Source organism: Phaethon aethereus, assembly GCF_964289735.1.
Source record: "Phaethon aethereus genome assembly, chromosome: 1".
In the NCBI taxonomy this organism is placed as follows: Eukaryota; Metazoa; Chordata; class Aves; order Phaethontiformes; family Phaethontidae; genus Phaethon; species Phaethon aethereus.
Window position 1 is genome coordinate 7,969,892 of NC_138575.1, and position 19,977 is coordinate 7,989,868.

Sequence of the window (19,977 nt, forward strand, 5' to 3'; positions counted from 1 at the left end):
ACCAAGCAGACAAAAATGCATTGGCCAGTTTTACTCAGTCACTACTTTTGCTTTGCCCAGCTAGGCAGATGGACCATGTTCACAGCTGCCTCATGCCCCTGCGTGACCAAAATCGGCCTTCTTATCTGCATCTGTTGGCTGTTACTAACTCAGATAGGACGTAGCCTAGTGACTAAATGGCAGAAACCTCTCATTTTCTTACCAGTCTGCTACATCTCATGGCTATTTTCCAGCCATCAACTCAGGAATGGGGTTAAACAGGCAGGCACAAGAGCACAGATTTGTAAATATTACATTTGCATATGAATTATTTTGTTAGTTGTGATGAGGAAAGGGCTGCTGGTCAATCTGACTCCCTGGCTGTGGGAGTAACAGGTGAGCTGGTCCAGCCCTGCCCGCACTGGGTCTTGGGGAGCTACCACTATTTATCACCTGCAAATTATTTATGGAGCTCATCTTTTCTCACCTCTCCGAGAACCACAACACATGTCCTGTGGCTCTGAAGCTATGTGAGGTTTGTAGGGTGCTGCTAAGGGAGGTTAGTGGTTTGGTTCTGTCTGAGAACATGGTTCATGTCGCAGCATATCTGCAACATGCTTGCTAGTAAGTGAAGAGTCCTCAGCACGTGATTTGCAGAAAAAAACATTGTCACCAAAAATATCCAAACCCTCCTCAAATATGAAGTGCTGCAGAGACCCCATGAGCAGACAGAAACCGACAAAGATGGTCTATGCTTAGGCAGGAGACTGGACAAGAGGTTCAGGATGGTCCCAGCTGGTATGAAGCTGGATTAACTGGACCAGACTGGAGTGACAGGGTGGCCCACACTGACGCGGTGCGGCTATAGCCAGGCTTAAGAGCATGAGGCATCACTGGCTGCTGCTTGCAAAGCCGTTTCCCTCCAAACTGGCAGTTTAACAACTCCATGGCCTTGTGCTCATCAGGTGCTGGAGCAATACACAGAATGGTCTTTGAAGTGCCACAGCTCCCTGCTAAATTAAAGGAAAATACTTAAAGCTCCTGTGTGTTGCTCAAGTGTGCACACAGCAGTGAATTTTACAGACCTTAAAATCCCCACACTGATTTCACGTACTCATTTAAAAGCCTTAGGGGGCACAAGCCCTGGGTTAACAGTGGGAACACAAAGAAACTCTTCTTTGGGAGCAGAGAGTTTTCTTTACCGTGCGAGGGAAGCAAAGCCAATACATCACTCATTTGAGCTCTTTCCCTACTGAGACACGGGATTACTTTGCAGCAGTTTGCTAAATGCTCAGCCTTAAGGTAGAGTGAATTCAAGTGTTCAACACACTTAAAGTAGTACAATAGACTCTGATAGAGCCGCCTCCTTCCCGCGCCCAGATGGCATTCATTTGTGCCTCGCGTCAGCACACAGTTGAGCTTGTATCCTGAGAGAATTCCCACTTTATTTTTCCCCTTTTGATGGGAATAGCAGGAAGGCTAATTAAACCTTCCAAACTGTTGCTGTTATTCATCATTCCTTCCCTACAATATAAGCAGTGTTATCTCACATTTGAGCACAGGAGCCCTGGTTCCCTGTAAAGACGTGCCCTGCACCTTTGCCTCTGTGCTCAAAGCATTTCACGCAGCAAATGCAATAAATTTCCTTGCAAGGACACCCAAACAGTGTGATCAAAGTTCTCTGCTAACCCACAGCAGAAAAAATCCCTCAGTCTCTGCGAGAAATGTGCACTCCAGCACCAGCACTGCTGCACAAGAATTTGGGGAAACAGCACGACCTAGTGTTCCCTCTGCTTCTCATCGTCTCTCGGAGACGGATGGTTCATGGGCATGTTCTTGCAAATGCTACCCCCTCCAAGCTGCCAGGAAAACAGGATTTCCTTCTGTAACCCTATTTTCTTTTCTTCTCCCCACTGAGTATCTCCCTCTGGAAGTTTACAACTCTGCCTTTGGCACATCTTGCCTTTTTGTCCAAAGAAGGAGGGTCTTACACAGTCTTGTACAGCATAGATGAGTTCAAAGGCAGCATGGGCTTGGGAAGGAATCTTCTTCGCAGTCACACTGCAAGAGATTTTGATAGATTTTCCTTGCCCTCTATGAGCACTTAGCAGGAGGTGTCTGTGAACACCACCGACTGCAGGAGGTGCAGGGAACAGGAAGGTGCTGGTGCTGCCCATCCTCTCTGCCCCTTGTTTGTGCAAGCTGTGTATTTGGATATCACCAATCCCGACCTGAAACATAGCACCAGGCATGTCACTGTGCAGCATATAAAACGAATCCATAAAACGACTTCTCAAGCAAGCCGGTTTAGCTTGGCATCCTTTCAACTAAAGCCCATCAACAGCTTCCCCTACACAGCTGGTGTGGTCATACATGACTGTAATGGCAGGGCTGCCCACACGCTTTCCTGCTCTCAGCATGACCCACAGAGAAAGGCTGCACCATAAGCACCCTCATACGAACATGCAAGACAGTATGGGTCTGCTCTGCCATCACTAGTATAGTAAGAAAACATCTGGGTAGCTTAATGGGCAGCTGCTGGCTACTGCTTTCCAGACAGGCCTTATGACAGGCATCTACTTTTGGCCAGCCCTGTTATTCACCTGTTCTCGAAGAGCTGTCCTTAAGACACATCTCCACACTGGAAAAACCTATCACTCTATCTGCTGGAGGCTTAGAACTGCGTGCTTTAAATGAATTGCAAAGCAGCCCTAGCTGTGCAATGCTGCCCTAAGGAGCTGTGTTTCTTCCTGACCTCAGGGTTGATCACCTTATTCCCTGGAGGCTGAAGATGCCCTAGAGATTTTTGTTGCAGTCAGTGTAATTGCAAATGTTACTGCTATTCAGGTACACACAAGAGAGGATGCTCCTTCCACACGTTCCTCAGCAAAGATCTTGATTGAATGCACCATTAGACTAAAGCCAGATCTCTCTCCTGCAGAAAATCAGATACATAGGGACCTATAAAAGACCATTTGTGACTTTGTCTGTGGGCAATTGCAACTAGCACGTGGACTGGCAGACCTGGAAAGGAAAGGGAAGATTGGTTTGCAGATCGTCATGGTTATGGTGGGATGGCTGCCATGTCTGTCATTTGACAAAGGAGCAAACAAGGATGGAGCCGTTCTTTGGGCAGGGTCCCAACAGACACCCTTCAGGGCCACAGGTTCAGTGAAGGCCATCCCTGCTACACCCGGCGTTATGCAGCATGGTATGGGAGTCATATGCGATGCAGCTGAGTTATCCACCCTCAAGCTCCCAGCTGCTAGTCTTCTACAGAGGGGCGTCAACCCATCTTTGGCCTGACAAGAGCTTCTCCTCTGTTGTATGAACACAAAAGCAAATAACCAGACCTCAAAGCAAGACACAGCTCGCCTAACCTTTAATCCAGGCTGGAAGAAGCACTGCCCTGACAGCTCCACCGGCACAGAGCCCCGCATGTCAACGGAGATCTGAGTCAGCCACAAAACTGGATGAACGAATGGCCTGGCAAGACATAAAAAGGATGACTCCTTATCTATCACCCACACCATCTGGGAACCTCACTCCTTGCCTTCCCAACCCTAATTATTTTTACTGCTTGATCTCAAGAGGTGTTTGTGGCATGACCCATAACCAAGCGAGCCTGCTGTTTCTTGCCCTCTCACTGGCAGTTGGCTTTTCAGACACTTTATTACCATCTTCACCTGTGAATCAGATAATTGCTCATGTGATCTGAGCGTATTAGTCCTGCTTGTGTCGTCGCAAGCGTTTGGACATTCTAATTTTCAGGGGATTATATGCAAAGCAGAAAAGACATCAGCCGTGCCTTTCATGCTTTCCCCTGGTCTCTCTTTTCCCTGCGGACAACTCTTTTATCTCAGGGAGCCTTACAGAGAAATCAGCAATTCAATTGCACTATTTTTTTGGCCTTTAATTTCAGATACTTATTCCTGTTTGATCACATCATGCAGCAACTCACAGGAAAAGAATGAAATTGTTCCTACTTGCAGATGCCAGTTGCTTGCTGAAGCAACAGCAGACTGCACTCTTTTTGTCTACTTTGTCCTTATTTTATGCGGTCTTTCAACATCTCAGTCTCGAGCTCTGTTTCTGTGACATATAGACTTTAAGCTATTTTAGCTGTGACTTCACCAGATCTGACCTGGCTTATCTTTAAGCTCATATCAAAATCACGTTGATAAACTTCAGTGAAAGAAAAGGGCCAATGGTATCCTGGGGTGCATTAAGAAGAGTGTGACCAGCAGGTTGAGAGAGGTTATCCTCCCCCTCCACTCTGCATTGGTGAGGCCTCATCTGGAGTACTGTGTCCAGTTCTGGGCTCCCCAGTTCGAGAGACAGAAAACTTTTGGAGAGAGTCCAACGGAGGACTACGAGCATGATTAAGGGACCGGAATATCTCTCGTATGAGGAAAGGCTGAGAGACCTGGGGCTGTTTAGTCTGGAGAAGAGAAGGCTGAGAGGGGACCTTATCAATGTCTATAAATATCTGAGGGGTGGCTGTCAGGAGGATGGAGCCAGTCTCTTTTCAGTAGTGCCTGGTGGTAGGATGAGGGGCAATGGGCACAAACTGCAGCACAGAAAGTTCCACCTCAACATGAGGAGAAACTTCTTTACTGTGAGCGTGATGGGGCACTGGAACAGGCTTCCCAGAGAGACTGTGGAGTCTCCTTCTCTGGAGACCTTCCAAACCCAACTGGACGCGTTCCTGTGCAACCTGCCCTAGGTGACCCTGCCTTGGCAGGGGGGTTGAACCAGATGATCTTCAGAGGTCCCTTCCAACCCCTACCATTCTGTGATTCTGTGATTCTGTGACTCTGTAAGTCTAGGAGGCAACTTGAGCCTGGCTCTGAGCACCCCTCCTGCAGGAGAGATTTGCAGGAGCAGAACTTTCCTTACACTGGTGGTGCAGGAGTGAGACTGCAGGTCCATGCCATGTTGCAAGGCAGATTAGCTGATCATAATGATCCCTCCTGAACACATAATCTACGGTTAATCAACAAGATATATTAGATACCTATAAGCCATCTCAAACTTACCTCCGGCGCAAACTGCTAACAAGCAAGGATCTCAGCCATCTTCCATACAACTACATCCTTCAGGGATGGGGATCTGCAAATATTGCCACCGTGTGTCCTCTGCATCCCAGCCACTGCTGAGCAGAGAAGGTGGCTTCAAACCCTCCTATGTGGGTCTTGATGTGTGGAGTAAGGGTTGAGGTGTGGGTGACTGAGCTCGTGGGGCACTGCCTAGTGTGAAGCGCTCCCAGCCTGCAGAGCAGAGGCAGAGGGGAGCGCCCCGTAGGGTTAGGAAGGTGCTCGTGACCTGCCCTCTGCCATGTGAGGGAAGCTCAGCCAAGCGCAAACCCCACCTAAACCCTGTGCTGAATCACGGTCTTGATAGTAAAATGCAGAACAAGTTTGTTAATTACTGTTCTTACTGATAAATCTCTAACTGAACTGAAAATTATAAGGGAAGTAATTTATTTTGTGCACAGATTGTATCTATTTTAATGAGATCCAAAAATAGAGCTTTAGCGTGGTGGCTTTAAGCTCTGACGTTGCACAGGGTTTTTTTCCATGTGAAATTTTCCAGGGTGCTTGATGAAGCTTCTCTTTCCTAGAGATAAAACATCTCTTTTTGCATCTCAGTGCACCGAAGGGACCCATGGGCTGAATCTTGCCTGACTGGCCAGTCAAGGACTTGGGTTGCTCTTCATGACTCTTCTGGTTCAGGCCCTAATCCTGTATTGCTAGGGAAGGGATGGTATCAGGGTGCAAAGGTACCTTCAGGGTCTGAGGCAATTCCAGCCCCATCATGAATTTTCATTCCCCTGTGTGTAAGACATCCCTGCCCCAATTCCCCATCCAAAGTATGAGATGGTAAAACACAGGACTGTGTCCCCTGGAGACCTCCTCTGATGTGCCACTTGGCTGTACCAGTGATGCTCTGCCAGTCTGCAGGAGTTTGTCCAGTCCTTACTGGTATAGGAGACTCCCACTAACATTGCCCCTCTGCACTTTATAGAAGGGGCCACAGAGGTATGTTTAACCTCAGGGACAAAGCCACTGCTGCCATGACCCACCAGAGAAGACTAAGATGAACAGCTAGGATGTTGCTTCAACTTCTCTTGGTGGAGGGTCCCAGGCAGGTTCTGTCCCCAAGAACTGAAGTGACCCTTCTGTTACCAAAGCCATGGTCATTGGCAAAGGGACTGTTGGGGATTTCCCTGGGGCAGGGGAAGGGGGAAGGGACGCTGCGAGCGCACAGGCTGCTCTACAAGCACGGCGTCTGGGGATTTCTGGATGGGCATTCCCCACGCAGCTTCATTAATATAATTGAGGCCAGGACTTATTTAGTGCTCATCCAGTCATTGCAAAGGGACCGATTACAGGCTGCTCTCCTGGGGCACTATTTCAGTCTGGGACTTGACGGGGGAGTATAAATAGCACAGCAGCTGCACCGGGGAGGTATTCCTATGTGACGGAGAAGCTAAAGCCCATGTCAAGGCCTCGCTAATTGCTCGAATTATTGCTACTGTTAACAGGGCAGCATATTATGTCAGGGAGCCTTTTAGTAGTCATACTACTCCACCTACAAATGATATACACTCCTGAATTAATGCTGACAAACAATAATAAAAAGGGGTTGAATTAATAAAATCTGAAGACTGGGAATAAATGTCAAATTAAAAGCAAACAACACCTGAAATATTGACTTTGGCAAAATAAAGTGATACTAAGAGAAAGAGGAAAAGGTTATGGAGAGAAGATTAAGAGCACAATTATGCTCAGGGTAAATTTTACCCAGCGGTTTGGAAACAGAGCTCAGGCCTGGCTGTTTGCAGCCATCTTCTCATCTGCACCAATTCAGCTGCAATTGTCCTTTCCTGACAGAGGCTATAGGAACTGGGGGAGAAGTGATCCCAAGAGCAAGACCCCAAGGCTTCACTGCTGGAAGTATCCTCCCTTCCGATGATACTGCAATATTAAATATCACCAGTTCACCTACTCCTTCTTGTCGGCTGGAATTCTTCCATGTTGTGAGGATCCACATTGGATCAATGGATCCACCAGGTCGGGGATATATAATCCAAGTAATACAGTCATTCTCCTTCAGAGGAGCAGGATGGTTCCCCCCATTTTATCATCAGGTAACTGAAGCTAAGACATGGGGAGAGCTTCGCCTTAGGTAACTGAGGAGGTCAGAGACAGTAACAGGAATTGGGTCTGTCAAACTCTAGCTCTTCTTTCTCCGTGGAACAGCCATCTGCTTCTCTGAGTTCAAACAATGATGAATTTAGTGTACCCACTATGGATACAAAGGACCTGTCTGATCTCAAATTTACAGCAGTAAAAAGCAGGAACAACTTACCAAAAACATTGACTTACACTGTTTTAAGTCCAGTCCAGGTGGAGACCTAGCTCCACATTTGCAGCTACATATTCCTTAAAGCTGGAAGGATTTGAGTATTCAGGTCTCATCCCCAAGTGATAAACCCTCTCCTTCAGTTTCCCATCGTTATATCTGCCATAAACCATTCAATTCACCATAAGCTGTTCTTTTAATAAGACTGTGGCCTATCTTCTTGCTTATTCTCTCAGAGACTTTCAATAGAAAAGATAGCAACAGCATCTTCCTTCACCCACATATAGCTGTATAGATGTGTCCTGATTTCAGCAGGACTTTGTCACAGTACTTTGAGCAAACTGCTAAAACTCATTGGGTTCCTAGTATTGTTGAAATCATGATCTTACACTGGACCACATCTGGCTTGACATGTATGAAAGAAGTACAGCTAAACCAACATGGACCATGAAGATGCTCCCTTTGTAAACACTGGAAGCTCCAGCACCAGGACAAATAGACCTGTCTCTTCAGTGGTGCTCAGGAGAGGTGTGTGTTGAAACAGATTGAACTGACCTGCAGATCAGGCACAGGAAGTAGCTTTCCAGTGCCAGCTGCTGAGGCCTAGGCAATTGCTCCCACACATTCCCCCAGTACCACAGCAAGGATAAATAAGAGCCCCACCATTGCACTGGAGTGAATCTCACTGCCAAATCAAGATTGAAGTGCTTCTTTCACTGAACAGTGCCGTTACCAGCATTAATTGGGTGGGGAATCAGTTGTCCTGTGTCATCAAAAGGCTTGGATCTTGTCTACCAAACATGTAGGAACATGCTGCCCTAAACCAATTATGGCCTAAAGCACATGAGACACGGGATGCAGAAGGGAATCCAGAGGATGAGGAGCCTTTTCTAGTTTTGTCATAAACTTGCTTCTTTAAGGGTTTTTAAGAGAGCATTTATCGTGTTTTTTTGAGAGGGATCTGTGAGAAGGGACTTCTGGTTTTGATTTACTGAGAATCTAGTCTCGCTCTACCTAAAATCCAGCTTAGTTGCCATGGGCCATTTGCTCCCCTCCTCTGCTGAATGATGTCACCCCACGAAACCAGTGGCAAGTAATATATTCTTGAGAGCGTGTATCAGTAATTCAGCAGCTGGCCACAGTGGGATGGGGGAGCTTGCAGGTACCCCTCCGTGTGTGCAGTAGGTTGTGTCTGCCGTGGGATAGGTACTGCTGTGACAGTGCTGTGCAAGAGCTCACCTTTAATCATCCTCCCTCTGTTTTCTAAGTCAGTCCTCTACTGAGTGGGGATTTTTGGTCTCTCTGGAGGGCATTAGAGTCTGTAATCTCATTAGCAAGCAGTGGACTGTGTTTCTGTCTTCCTACGTGGCAACCTAAAAGCTTTTAGAAAACAGTTGTTTGTGAGGATAGCACCTACAAATGATGGAAAATGCTGATGCTGTCCTTTTCTGGGTGGTATTCTCTGTTCTCTGCTAGTTAGCCATGGACTCCTTTTTAAATGAGATACTAAAATGTACCACATGTCTCTTTGCTTCCTAAACCAGTGCAATCAAAAGCTGAAACAATTGTCGCCGCAGAGACAATTGGCTTTGCAATAATTAACAGCAGAGTCTTGCAGGAGATGCAACAGTCCACCACTTGCAGTAACCTCACGTTAACATATCCGGTCTTCTTAGTGAGATCTAGGTTATATCACCTCAGACCAACCTTGAAAGCTCCTGATCAGTCACATCAGCAGCACGAGTGTTGCAGGCAATTCAGTGCTCTGGTCTTGCCAAACTCCCTAGCAGCAAATTAACATAGCACAGCTGGTGCTTTCAGGAGCTTCACAATCAAAGTAACTGATACAGATTTGGAGTCCCTGCTGGGTTATGGCAGAAGATGGCTGTTCATGTCCAGGACTGGAGAGTATGATATTATCAACGTCAGTGTTATTGCTGAAGGTTCATTTTTGCCTCTTACTTTAAACAAATCCAAGCCCTGGTGTTGCTTGATCTGAGTTATTTTAAGAGGCTTAATAGCAACAAGATTGAAAGATTGCTGAGGCTTCCTGGGACAGCATCTTATGGTTTCACAAGTATGTATAAGGAATAGCTGGGTTTAATATATTTATTTCATGATAGCAATTGTATCCTAAGTGGGCATAAGGAACAAAAGGGAGTAATTTCCCATTCCCAGTACTTGCCCTGGAAAGTCATGGTAGTGTCATCCCTGATGTCAGCAAAGTTGTATGGATCTTGCACAGCTAACTCCCAGGGACAGGAGAGATGCATTTGGAGGCTATTACTGCCCGTTAAAGTGAGGTTGATTTTACATGACTGAGAACGGCATTGTGTTGTTCATTTGTATGACACTTCAATGTCCCGCAGGAAAGGAAGGGTATTGAAAGGTGAGAAAATCTCTGCATAGTACTACCTAACTTGGAAATCTATCCAAGGAGCAAATATTTCATTTGAGACCACACTTTAGAAAGGACTTTTAATTCAAAATAACTTCTGAGGACTATAAGGAAAACAGGGAGAATTGGGCCTTGCAAGGTTATTTATGTTTGTAAGAGAAATTCACAGAATCACAGAATCATCAAGGTTGGAAAAGACATTTAAGACCATCAAGTCCAACCATCAACCCAACACCACCATGCCCACTAAACCATGTCCTGAAGTGCCACGTCCACAGGTTTTTTGAACACTTCCAGTGATGGTGACTCCACCACCTCCCTGGGCCGCCTGTTCCAATATTTGACCACTCTCAGTGAAGAAATTATTTGTGTGTAATTGGTGAGAGAGATATAGCCTTGGGCTTTGGTCCATTCTGTCTCACTCAGGCATTACATCACCCAAATGTGAAATGATTTGCCCTAAGCAAGTCATCCAGTCCTTCTAAAATAAGAGTCTAACTTCCCCCAAAAGCCAACAGAGAGCCAGAGGTCCCTCCAGGGACCTTCACAGGTAGCACCTTCCACCTGAACTAACCTATCTCCTGATTTTAACCACTTGCCATCTATTAGAGATACAGGCTTGAAGTTCTGACATTGGGCTTCCCGGTCTTCTTTGAGTGCTGGTGCCCATGAGGAATGCTCTCACCATCAGGCTTCTGGGCTTTCTGAATGCAGACAACATCTCCACTCCTATAGAAGATGGTTCCCCACTTGGCCATGAAGAGCAAGCCGCAGATCCAGCAAGAGAGATACTAAGAGGGACTCTTGCCTTTGATTTGGAAATGTTTGGAACAGGCCAGACCAGTGTTGTATTCCAGACCTTGGTCTTTTGAATCTCTGTTAGGTCATATTTGAATTGGATATAAATGACAGCAGATTGTTCACTGTAGCTCAGAAGTCCTCCTTGTCCGCTGTTCCAGTGAGCTCTGTGTTGACATAGTCTTAGCTCATTGCAACCTTTTCATCTCAATGCTAAAATGTGAAATGACGTTCAAACTTTTTGTTTGCACCAGCGATATCCTGGGTCTACCATGGAGCTGGGTGCTTTGTGTCTTCATGGCACAGAGGGGTTGGTTGGTGTGCTCCTTTGTGGGACCTGGGATGAGAGCTGTCCAGAAAAAAAAAAACCTAAAAATTCCCATCCGAGTAGAAAGATGAGATTTTAAATTTGAGGTTTGTTGCATTTCTGCAGGAATTAAATCTTGAGAGACCTCTGGCCCCACAGGAGCCTGGAGAGGAGGTGTCCCTTGGCCAGCACTGCAAGACCTGCCTGGGAAGCCTCCTCCTGAGAGTTTTGTTAAAACAAACCTACTTTGACAAATTCTGTTTTGACAATCTGTCATTTCTGACAGCACATCCCACGGTGATTCCTGCCCAGCTCTCCTCAACCTGCTTTGACAATGTCCATGGGGAACCTGCAGGGAAAAGTCTCCTGGCAGCAATTAGCACCTTCTAGTCCAACGCAGCGAGCGGTCGGATTAATCTCAGCTATCCCCGCACGCCGCCTGACGCAGCACCGCAGCCCTCAGACGGCACACAGGCTGCGGAGCGCGGCGCTGCTGCCAGCCATCATGCCACCAAGGCAGGGGAGGAGAGGGGCCAGCCAGGTGCCCAGCTTCACATCAGAGGGTTACAGCCACTGCCGCGCTGAAGACTTCCTGCCCAAATCAAAGGGCAGGTGCTGGGCACCTGATGTGCAGCGGGGAAGCCAAACTACTCTGCTGGCACTGAAAAAGCTGCTACAGGTCTTGTGCCCCCGTGCCCTGGGGACAGCAGTGGATCTCCCAGCGTACTGGGCACGAAACTTCCCTGTGCTTTGGAGACCCTTTGAGGCTGTTTTGGAGTTTTGACAAAGCTGGACCCCTAAAGAAAAAGAGAAGAGCGGAGCAATGACCTGAGAAACCGTCCCTGCAGAGGGAGAAGCTGGAAGGCAAGCTTCTGTATCCCTGCAGAAGAGATGGCGAAGGCAGTTTTCCATCTCAGACTTAGTCTTCTGAGAATCACAGCCTTCACAGAGGCTGAAGAGACATTAACTGTAAATAAATCCTGATGTCTTTTAGGGAGATGCTCCTTCAGAAGGAACAGCCCCTTGTTTTGGGATGTAATGCTGAGGTAAGCCGCTGGTCACCGAGGTTTACCCAGTCCTTCTAAAATAGGGTTTCTAACTCATTTGCCTCTGCCTACTGCCATCTAGTGAAGCTTGCTGAGAAACGATTAAGTCCCCCCTCAACTCCCCTCCCCTTGCCCCAAAAAACACATCAAAAGCAGGAGGATATCCTTTTAGGCAACAGCTGTTCCAAGCAAGTCAGTGTGCAGCAGATGAGAGAGAGGGAGATGGGAAGATGCTTTACACTTGATTATCCCATTTCTGAAAGGTTTACTGGCTCTGCAGAGAAGGTTTCAGATGAAAGAGCTGTTTAACCAGCCGCTCTGCATGGCTTTTGCTCATGTGATCATCCCTGTGGATCCACTCCGGCATAGGTAAAGCTATGGATCATTTAACTTAGCCAAGTGGAGAGCCTGACATGGGGCTGTGATGGTGAAGGGGGGCTGCCAAAGTAGTTTGTTTTCTTAAAAAAAGGTTAGGAAGATGGAGCTGGGTGCTTTTTTTTCTGTTTTTAATCTCTAGAATACAATTATGGATGCCACTGTGGTCAAAAGATGGGGACCTGGATGAGTGCTGTGGGCAGCTAGAAGCACGGAGCGGTTGTGTGCTGAGCGAAGGTCTGCCACAGCCAGACCCAAACCAGGGAACAGCAGGCTGAGAACAAGAGTCCAGTCTGAAGGGAGCAGGGACGCCATCCTGCTGAAGGCTAGAAGATACCCAGAACCTCAGCTCCTTGAACACAGAAAGAGATGTTTATTATGCAGAGCTCCTAATCAGAAAGCTTTTATTATAAATAAAGAGCTTAGTAAGCCACATTAAATCATAGCCAATGTGTTTTGTTTCTGATATATAAAGAGTTATTTATTTACCACATCAAATGAGAAATTGCTAATTGTTAAAGAAATATGGCATTTCTAACCAGCACTAGCACTGAATTTAATGCATCCTGAAATTTAAGCTGCGAGTGTGCCAGTTCTCCTCTCCCTGTGTAATCCATGAAGAGCACTGGGGCACCTCAGATCCTATCCTGCCTCCAAGCAAGGAAACAACGAGGGAATCATTTGCTTGAAAAATATACATCAGTAACACTATTCCAGAAATATTGATCAGGTTCATGTCCTGCATATTGTGCAACTGTCCTGACTGCAGCAGTTATCACAGAATCATGGAATCTTTGGGTTGGAAGGGACCTTTACAGGCCATCTAGTCTGACCCCCCTGCCATGACCAGGGACATCTGCAACTAGAGCAGGTTGCTCAGAGCCCCGTCCAGCCTGACCTGGGATGTTCTCAGGCATGAGGCATCTACCACTTCTCTGGGCTACCTGGGCCGGGGTTTCACCACCCTCACTGTGAAAAATTTCTTCCTTCTGTTGAGTCTAACTCTGCCCTCTTTAAGTTTAAAACCATCACCCCTTGTCCTATGGCAACAGGCCCTGCTAAAATATCTGTCCCCATCTTTCTCACAAGCCCCTTTCAGTCCTGGCAGCTGCAATAAGGTCTCCCCAGAGCCTTCTCTTCTCCAGGCTGAACAACCTCAACTCTCTCAGCCTTTCCTCATAGGAGAGGTGTTCCCCTAAAAAGGCGAGAGAGAGCTGAAGATACTGAGGACCTTCCAGGAGATGTTGACATGGTTAAATCATTCCAGACCTGCTCTGGAGCTGCATAGGAAGGGTCAGGGAGGGAATGTGGTCTCCACTCAGCAATCAGCTTAGAAGAAATGCCCAAGTCTGGAGTTCTTGGTATTGAAGGTTTTGGGGCCAAACTTTAACTTTTTACACAGTTGGAGTCAAAAGAAGGGGTGACCTCTGAGGTGGAAGGGTTGAAAGACCTGCTGCAGATGTGCTACCAATTAAGACATGTTGGGATGGAGATGTCTCAAGTTTTTGTTGCTGATTTTCGTTTGTTCTGTTACTTTAAGCAAAGTCAAAAATGCTCAGAAATGGGCTCTCACAGTAGATTAATACATAAACGTGATCAGTGTGAGACGAACATGTACTTTAATGCTGAGTTTCTGTGAAGGAGGAAGAATAATATTTTTCTAAATCTAGCACGTATCATCAGAGCCATCATCAGGTGATGGAAGGGTTTTGCAAGCTCACCCTGTATCCTGTCAAATGCCTACAACTTGGTCCTGTTACAGTCTGCTCTCACTGGGGGGTACTTCGCACGTTGCAGAATCGCTCGGGATCGAGCATTTAGTGCAGTGCTAGGCACCACCAGAGGATCTGGGAAAAGCAAAGTAATTCTTCAGTCAGAGAGCTTTGTTTTAGTGGCAGCCCCACCATCTATAGTCCCATTCTGTATACAGACTAACCGTCGGGCGTGTGTGCCTACCGAGCGCGCTATCCAATTAAGTACGTCTCCAGCACGCTGACTCGTACATCAGGTCCTTAATTACACCAGACTTTATTCCAGTGGTTGAAGATATTGCCCTTTGGTGAGGTCTAAAAACACCAAAGGGAGTTGCTGGAGCCAGTGCTTCATCCAGATCAATACAGAGGGGAAGGATAATACGATTACTGGTGGATTAAGTGTGAGACAATAGCAATGTCGTGATGCATTGGGAATGTGGAACATTTCATTGCGAGGAAGAGAGGGAAAAAACCCAATGTGGTAAAACTGCTTTTCAGAGAGGAAGAATGGTTGCATCCCTGGGATGCCTTAAGGATATTTTTCATAGATTACTAAGGCTACAATTTGACAATTTTCATTATTTAGTCTGACCTGTACACACCAGGTCACAGAATTTTGCCTCATCATTCTTGCTTTCAAAATCTATTTCCGTTTTTACGTTAATTCAGTGGCAGAACCACAGATAACAAGATTTTCCTATTCCCACAGAACCATTCTGAAGTCTTCTGTAGGAAATATTTTCTAGAAGCTTTCCAAGATATTTTATGTTCCAGAAACACTCAACTTATGACCTTTTTGGAAAACTCTATCCTGGAAGTAAAATAGCAACACATATTGATTAAACATCTCTGAAAAATAACCAAACTATTTGCAGTTTCGAATAGAGTTGAATGACTAGGTTTATCTCCAAAAAAGGAGAAAAATTGGTAAATATGCTAAAATGTTTTTACATTTCATTTTGAATTGTGGTAAATAATTGGAAAATGTTTCCAATCAAATGAACCATTTTTGAACTAGAAGCTGATATCTGACTGCAATTTAGCACAACCTGTATGCATGCTCGACATGGCCCTTGAAGCCAAATACTACTTCAGGTTTTCTTTATACACAGTATTTATTTTTTTGGCTCGCTGTTGCCTCTGTCAATCTGTCAAACATATATTTTAGTAACTTCATGGTGTTCCATTACATGAAAGATATTATAATATTTGGAATCATCTTCTTTATTTAAATTGAGGGCCAATTATATTTTCCAATCTGCCAAAAGTTTTTCAAAACATTCCCTTTTAAGGCCAGCCCAGCATGTTTCCTTTGACCTAATCAGACCTTTATGTGACATACTTTAAGGGTTGATGTCATCAGTGGCCTTAATGGTGCCTAAGAGCAAAATATTTTTTCATGAATACATTTATCAAGAAATAGTGGTTGTCCTCACATCTTTGTCCCTTGCAGTTTCACCTCTGGATTTCTTGACAGGTATTTTTGTTCTGGTGCTACAGCTCTAAAAACAACATTCCTAATGAATTTACAGTTTTTATATTATTTGGAGCTGTTCTGGAAGATTTTTTTTTTTTTTAAATGGTTTGAAGATATTTAATCTCTGTTCTCTGCATTGTCTAACCTCTTTTTGGCAAGCCACAGCATTTTTGACGGCGGGAACTGACCCCACTAACCCCTGCAGGTCTGCTGGGGCCTTGGTATAGGGGAGAAAGACACTATTCCATAGATCATGATGGGGCAAACAGCTTCATCAGTGCTGTAGTCATCTTCCATCATTTGCGTTTGGAAACACTGCTGTTGGATGCAAAACCTGACGTCTTGTATTGGGGCTTATCTCCATCATTGTCTGCTCTTCACCCTCCCCTGGGAACAACTCCTTGTCTCCACTAACCTTGGAAAAGCTTACTCAGCACAAATTCTCCACGTTCATTTCACTGAGAATCAAGCAATACCGAATACAGATAATAGCCCATTTATATTGACTCTTGTTTTCCCACCTTGTAAACACCCTCTGAATTTATATCCCCGTCATTTTTTGCTATAATACTGTTCCCTAATCCATAAAAAGAACAATTCTAAGCTTCTTGACAGCTAATATTTCTGTTGAGCGATATTAATGCATTGTAAGTCTGACCTTAATACTGGTGCACTACAGCTGGATCCTCCTTGGTACTGAGTTCCCACCATGCCTCTTAATAGACTCTGATGTTTGTGGAAGGCAAAGGTGCTCAGCAATTGGCAGGATCGGACTCCAAAGCAGTGGTAATGGCACAAAACAGAACTAAGATGCTTACTGTCATTCTAATGTAAACGTGAGAGACGCGTTTTCAAGAGCTAAACTCTACCGAGAAGGATTCCTGTAAGAAATGACATCCCCTTGGGATAGATATGAGCAAGAAAATTAAAAGCTTTACATCTTCATACCGCTGTGCGCAAAAGCAGTGGTCGTAAGTGAGAACTGTGTAACGTGTAATTCTAACTGAACACCAATGGTTCACACACACAGCATGTTTGTGTGAGTAAAGTTTAGCTTTGGGTTTCTTTAGCTGTACGATTCATTTTTACGTTAATCACTGCATCTGCAAGAACAATGTTCTTGATAACTTTGCAGTGTCCACACTATGCAAAAGCCATGACAGTCTGCTTGAAGAGCAACAGGCACCTATTAAAAAAAAACAATTATGAGCTATAAACATGCCCGCACCTCCACACATGCTGCATTACATCCATTTCTCCAACATATACAAGCGCCACCTTGTACCTGAAACTGTAATTTACACACAAAGACATCCCAGCTCGGTATCATCTCGGTGCCTTTTGGACTAGAGGGGTCAAAAACCTTCAGAAATAAAATCAGAGAGCTCACTTGGCTGATTTGATATACAAAATTAAGCTCTGATTCTTGCTTCATTCATTTCTGTGCAAAGATGTTTCTCGTGTTCTACTGCTAGCATTGTGTACTGGTCTGCATGATCCTGGTGGGAATGGGAACAACCGAAATGCAGAATGGTGTGGCCAGGCCATGCTCTCACTCCTGCTCTGTCCTTTTCTCTCTACTTTTTTCCTGCTAAATTTTAGTGTCTTTTTAAGCCCTGAGCACTCTGGCCAGAGAGGCAGAGCCAACAAAAACGTCCCTACAGGATTTTCGCTTCCTTCTACAGGGCCTTAACACAGCCAGAGCTGTTTGAAGTAGCTTTGTTTTCTGGCTACTCCAGCACCGACTGATAAAGTCATTGAGATACCGAGAAGTTTGGCCAAAGGAGAATTAAGGTTTCCAGCTGTGTTGTCCGCTGGGAAGGTTGGCTCTGCTCTGCACACTGCAGTGCTTTCCCGCACCAGTCATCAAGGCTGGGAAAGCCCAGCTCACCCTTCCCCAGAGCAGCTGGCCTCCTGATCAGATGCTGAGTGCACCCCAAATACTACAGATGGGGAAGCTGATAATGAAGATGAAACCTTGTATTTTCTGCAATAAGTCATTTGGTTGTTTTCCTCATCATCTCACATTTGAAGTAACACCCAAATTGGGTCCCTGGACAATTTATTAGAAGCTGAAAGCTGCAGTCAAAGATTGACACATTCGAGTACTTTGGAGGAATCAATGGATTAACTCCCAGTCAAAACCACTTTAGCATTCTCCCTTCATAGTCTGCAAAGTTAAATTACTCTGGGCAGTGAGGTAGAACTACAAGCTTTAAAAAAAACCAGAAACTCGGCTATAATTTTCTCAAGCCTCCAATATGGAGTGATGACACTTCCCGCTCCTGTAGCACTTTGCAGCGCAGCTCTCTAAGCTACGCAACAGGCACAAGGAATTGAGGAACACAGCGCCTGTGTCAGGGGCCACCATGACCCACCGCTGTCTGCAGGGACGAAAGGTTCACGGTACGGGAGGGCTGAGAGAACAGGTCCAACGGCTGGGAACTGCAGGCAGACACCATCAGACTGGGAACGTGGCACTCGTTTCTGACTGGGAGGGATGCTGGCTGTGGGAAAGGATCTCCCATGGTCGTGTTGTGGATTTGCCAGCACTTGAGGTTTAATTTTTTTGTTTTTAACAGAGATCACCACAGCTTCTCCTAGAGAAAAGAGCATGATCTCAGGGTGGAGATGCTTGTTCCTCAGCTACTCATGGACTCAGATGAAAGTCTTCACTAGCCTAAATCTGAACTTAGTGAGCCAGTAACACATTGGGGAAAAATACTCTTCTCTTTCCCCATTAACCCAGGCCACAGCAATGCCTATTGCCTGCTGCTGGCAAACCAAGGGGCTACTTGGCTTGATTTTCAAAACAGACCTTTCAGCCTTAAAAATCTGTGCCTCCATAGTGGAAAAGACAGCAGCAAAGGGAAGGGCTGGCTGAAACACCTGCTGTCATATCTGCGGCAGCTTCATGTGGCGTCACATGCAGCAGTGGCCCTCAGGCATGATGTCCTGGGCATTACCACATGCAGGTCACCAAAAGCATGTCAAAGCAAGAAGGGAATGAGCTGTAGTCTTTTTCGTTTTGCTGCAGACACGCTCTCACACACAGAGAAAATAAGATCCATACTTAAAATCATAGAATCATAGAATGGTTTGGGCTGGAAAGGACCTTTAAAGGCCATCTAGTCCAACCCCCCTGCCATGAGCAGGGACATTGCAACTAGAGCAGGTTGCTCAGAGCCCCGTCCAGCCTGACCTGGGATGTTTCCAGAGATGGGGCATCTACCACCTCTCTGGGCAACCTGGGCCAGGGTTTCACCAACCTCACTGGGAAAAATTTCTTCCTTCTGTCTAGTCAAAATCTGCCCTCTTCTAGTTTAAAACCATTACCCCTTGGCCTGTCACAACAGGCCCTGCTAAAAAGTCTGTCCCCATCTTTCTCATAAGCCCCTTTCAGCCCTGGCAGCTGCAGGAAGGTCTCCCCGGAGCCTTCTCTGCTCCAGGCTGAACCCTGTTCAGCCTGTCCTCCCAGCAGAGCTGTTCCAGCCCTCGGAGCATTGCTGGGGCCTCCTCTGGCCCCGCTCCAGCAGGTCCATGTCTCTCCTGTGCCGAGGGCTCCAGAGCTGGACGCAGCACTGCAGGGGGTTCTCCACACGGCTTTGGGTGCAGCCCAGGACACGGTTGGCCTTTGGGCTGTGAGCGCACATTGCCGGCTCATGTCCAGCTTTTCATCCACCAGTACCCCCAAGTCCTTGTGGGCAGGGCTGCTCTCCATCCCTTCATCCCCAGCCTGTGCTGATACTGGGGGTTGCCCTGACCTGGGTGCAGGACCCTGCACTTGGCCTTGTTGGACCTCATGAGGTTCACACAGGCCCATTCCTTGTGCTTGTCCAGGTCCCTCTGGATGGCATCCCATCCCTCCAGTATGTCAACGCTCCACTCAGCTTGGTGTCATCTGCAAACTTGCTGAGGGTGCACTCGATCCCACTGTCTATGTCACTGATGAAGATATTAAAGAGTACTTGTCCCAATATGGACCCCTGAGGGACACGGCTCATCATCGAACTCCATCTGGACATTGAGCCATTGACCACTACCATCTGGATGTGACCATGCAATCAATTCCTCATCCACCCAACAATCCAGCCATCAAATCCATCTCTCTCCAATGTAGAGAGAAGGATGTTGTGGCGGACCGTGTCAAAGGCCTTACAGAAGTCCGGATAGGTGACATTGGTAGCTCTTCCCTTGTCCACTGATCTGGTCACTCCATCCTAGAAGGCCACTAGGCTGGTCAGTCAGGACTTGCCCTTGGTGAAGCCATGCTGGCTGTCTCGAATCACCTCCCTGTTTTCCACATGCCTTAGCATAGCTTCTAGGAGGATTTGTTCCATGATTTTCCCAGGCACAGAGGTGAGGCTGACGGGTTGGTAGTTCCCAGGGTCCTTGTTGCTACCCTTTTTAAAAAAATGAGTGCAATGTTAGCCTTTTTCCAGTCTCCAGGGACTTCACCTGACTGCCAGGACTTT

At 46.3% G+C, this 19,977-nt stretch overlaps 1 protein-coding gene across 1 annotated transcript in view; it reads right to left on the minus strand.

Annotated features, from left to right (window-relative positions):
* The window catches only part of FRMD4A (FERM domain containing 4A), a gene marked incomplete at both ends in the record, with an annotated part of 383,792 nt that overhangs the window by 240,659 nt on the left and 123,156 nt on the right, over positions 1-19,977 (minus strand). The window lies entirely within an intron of this gene.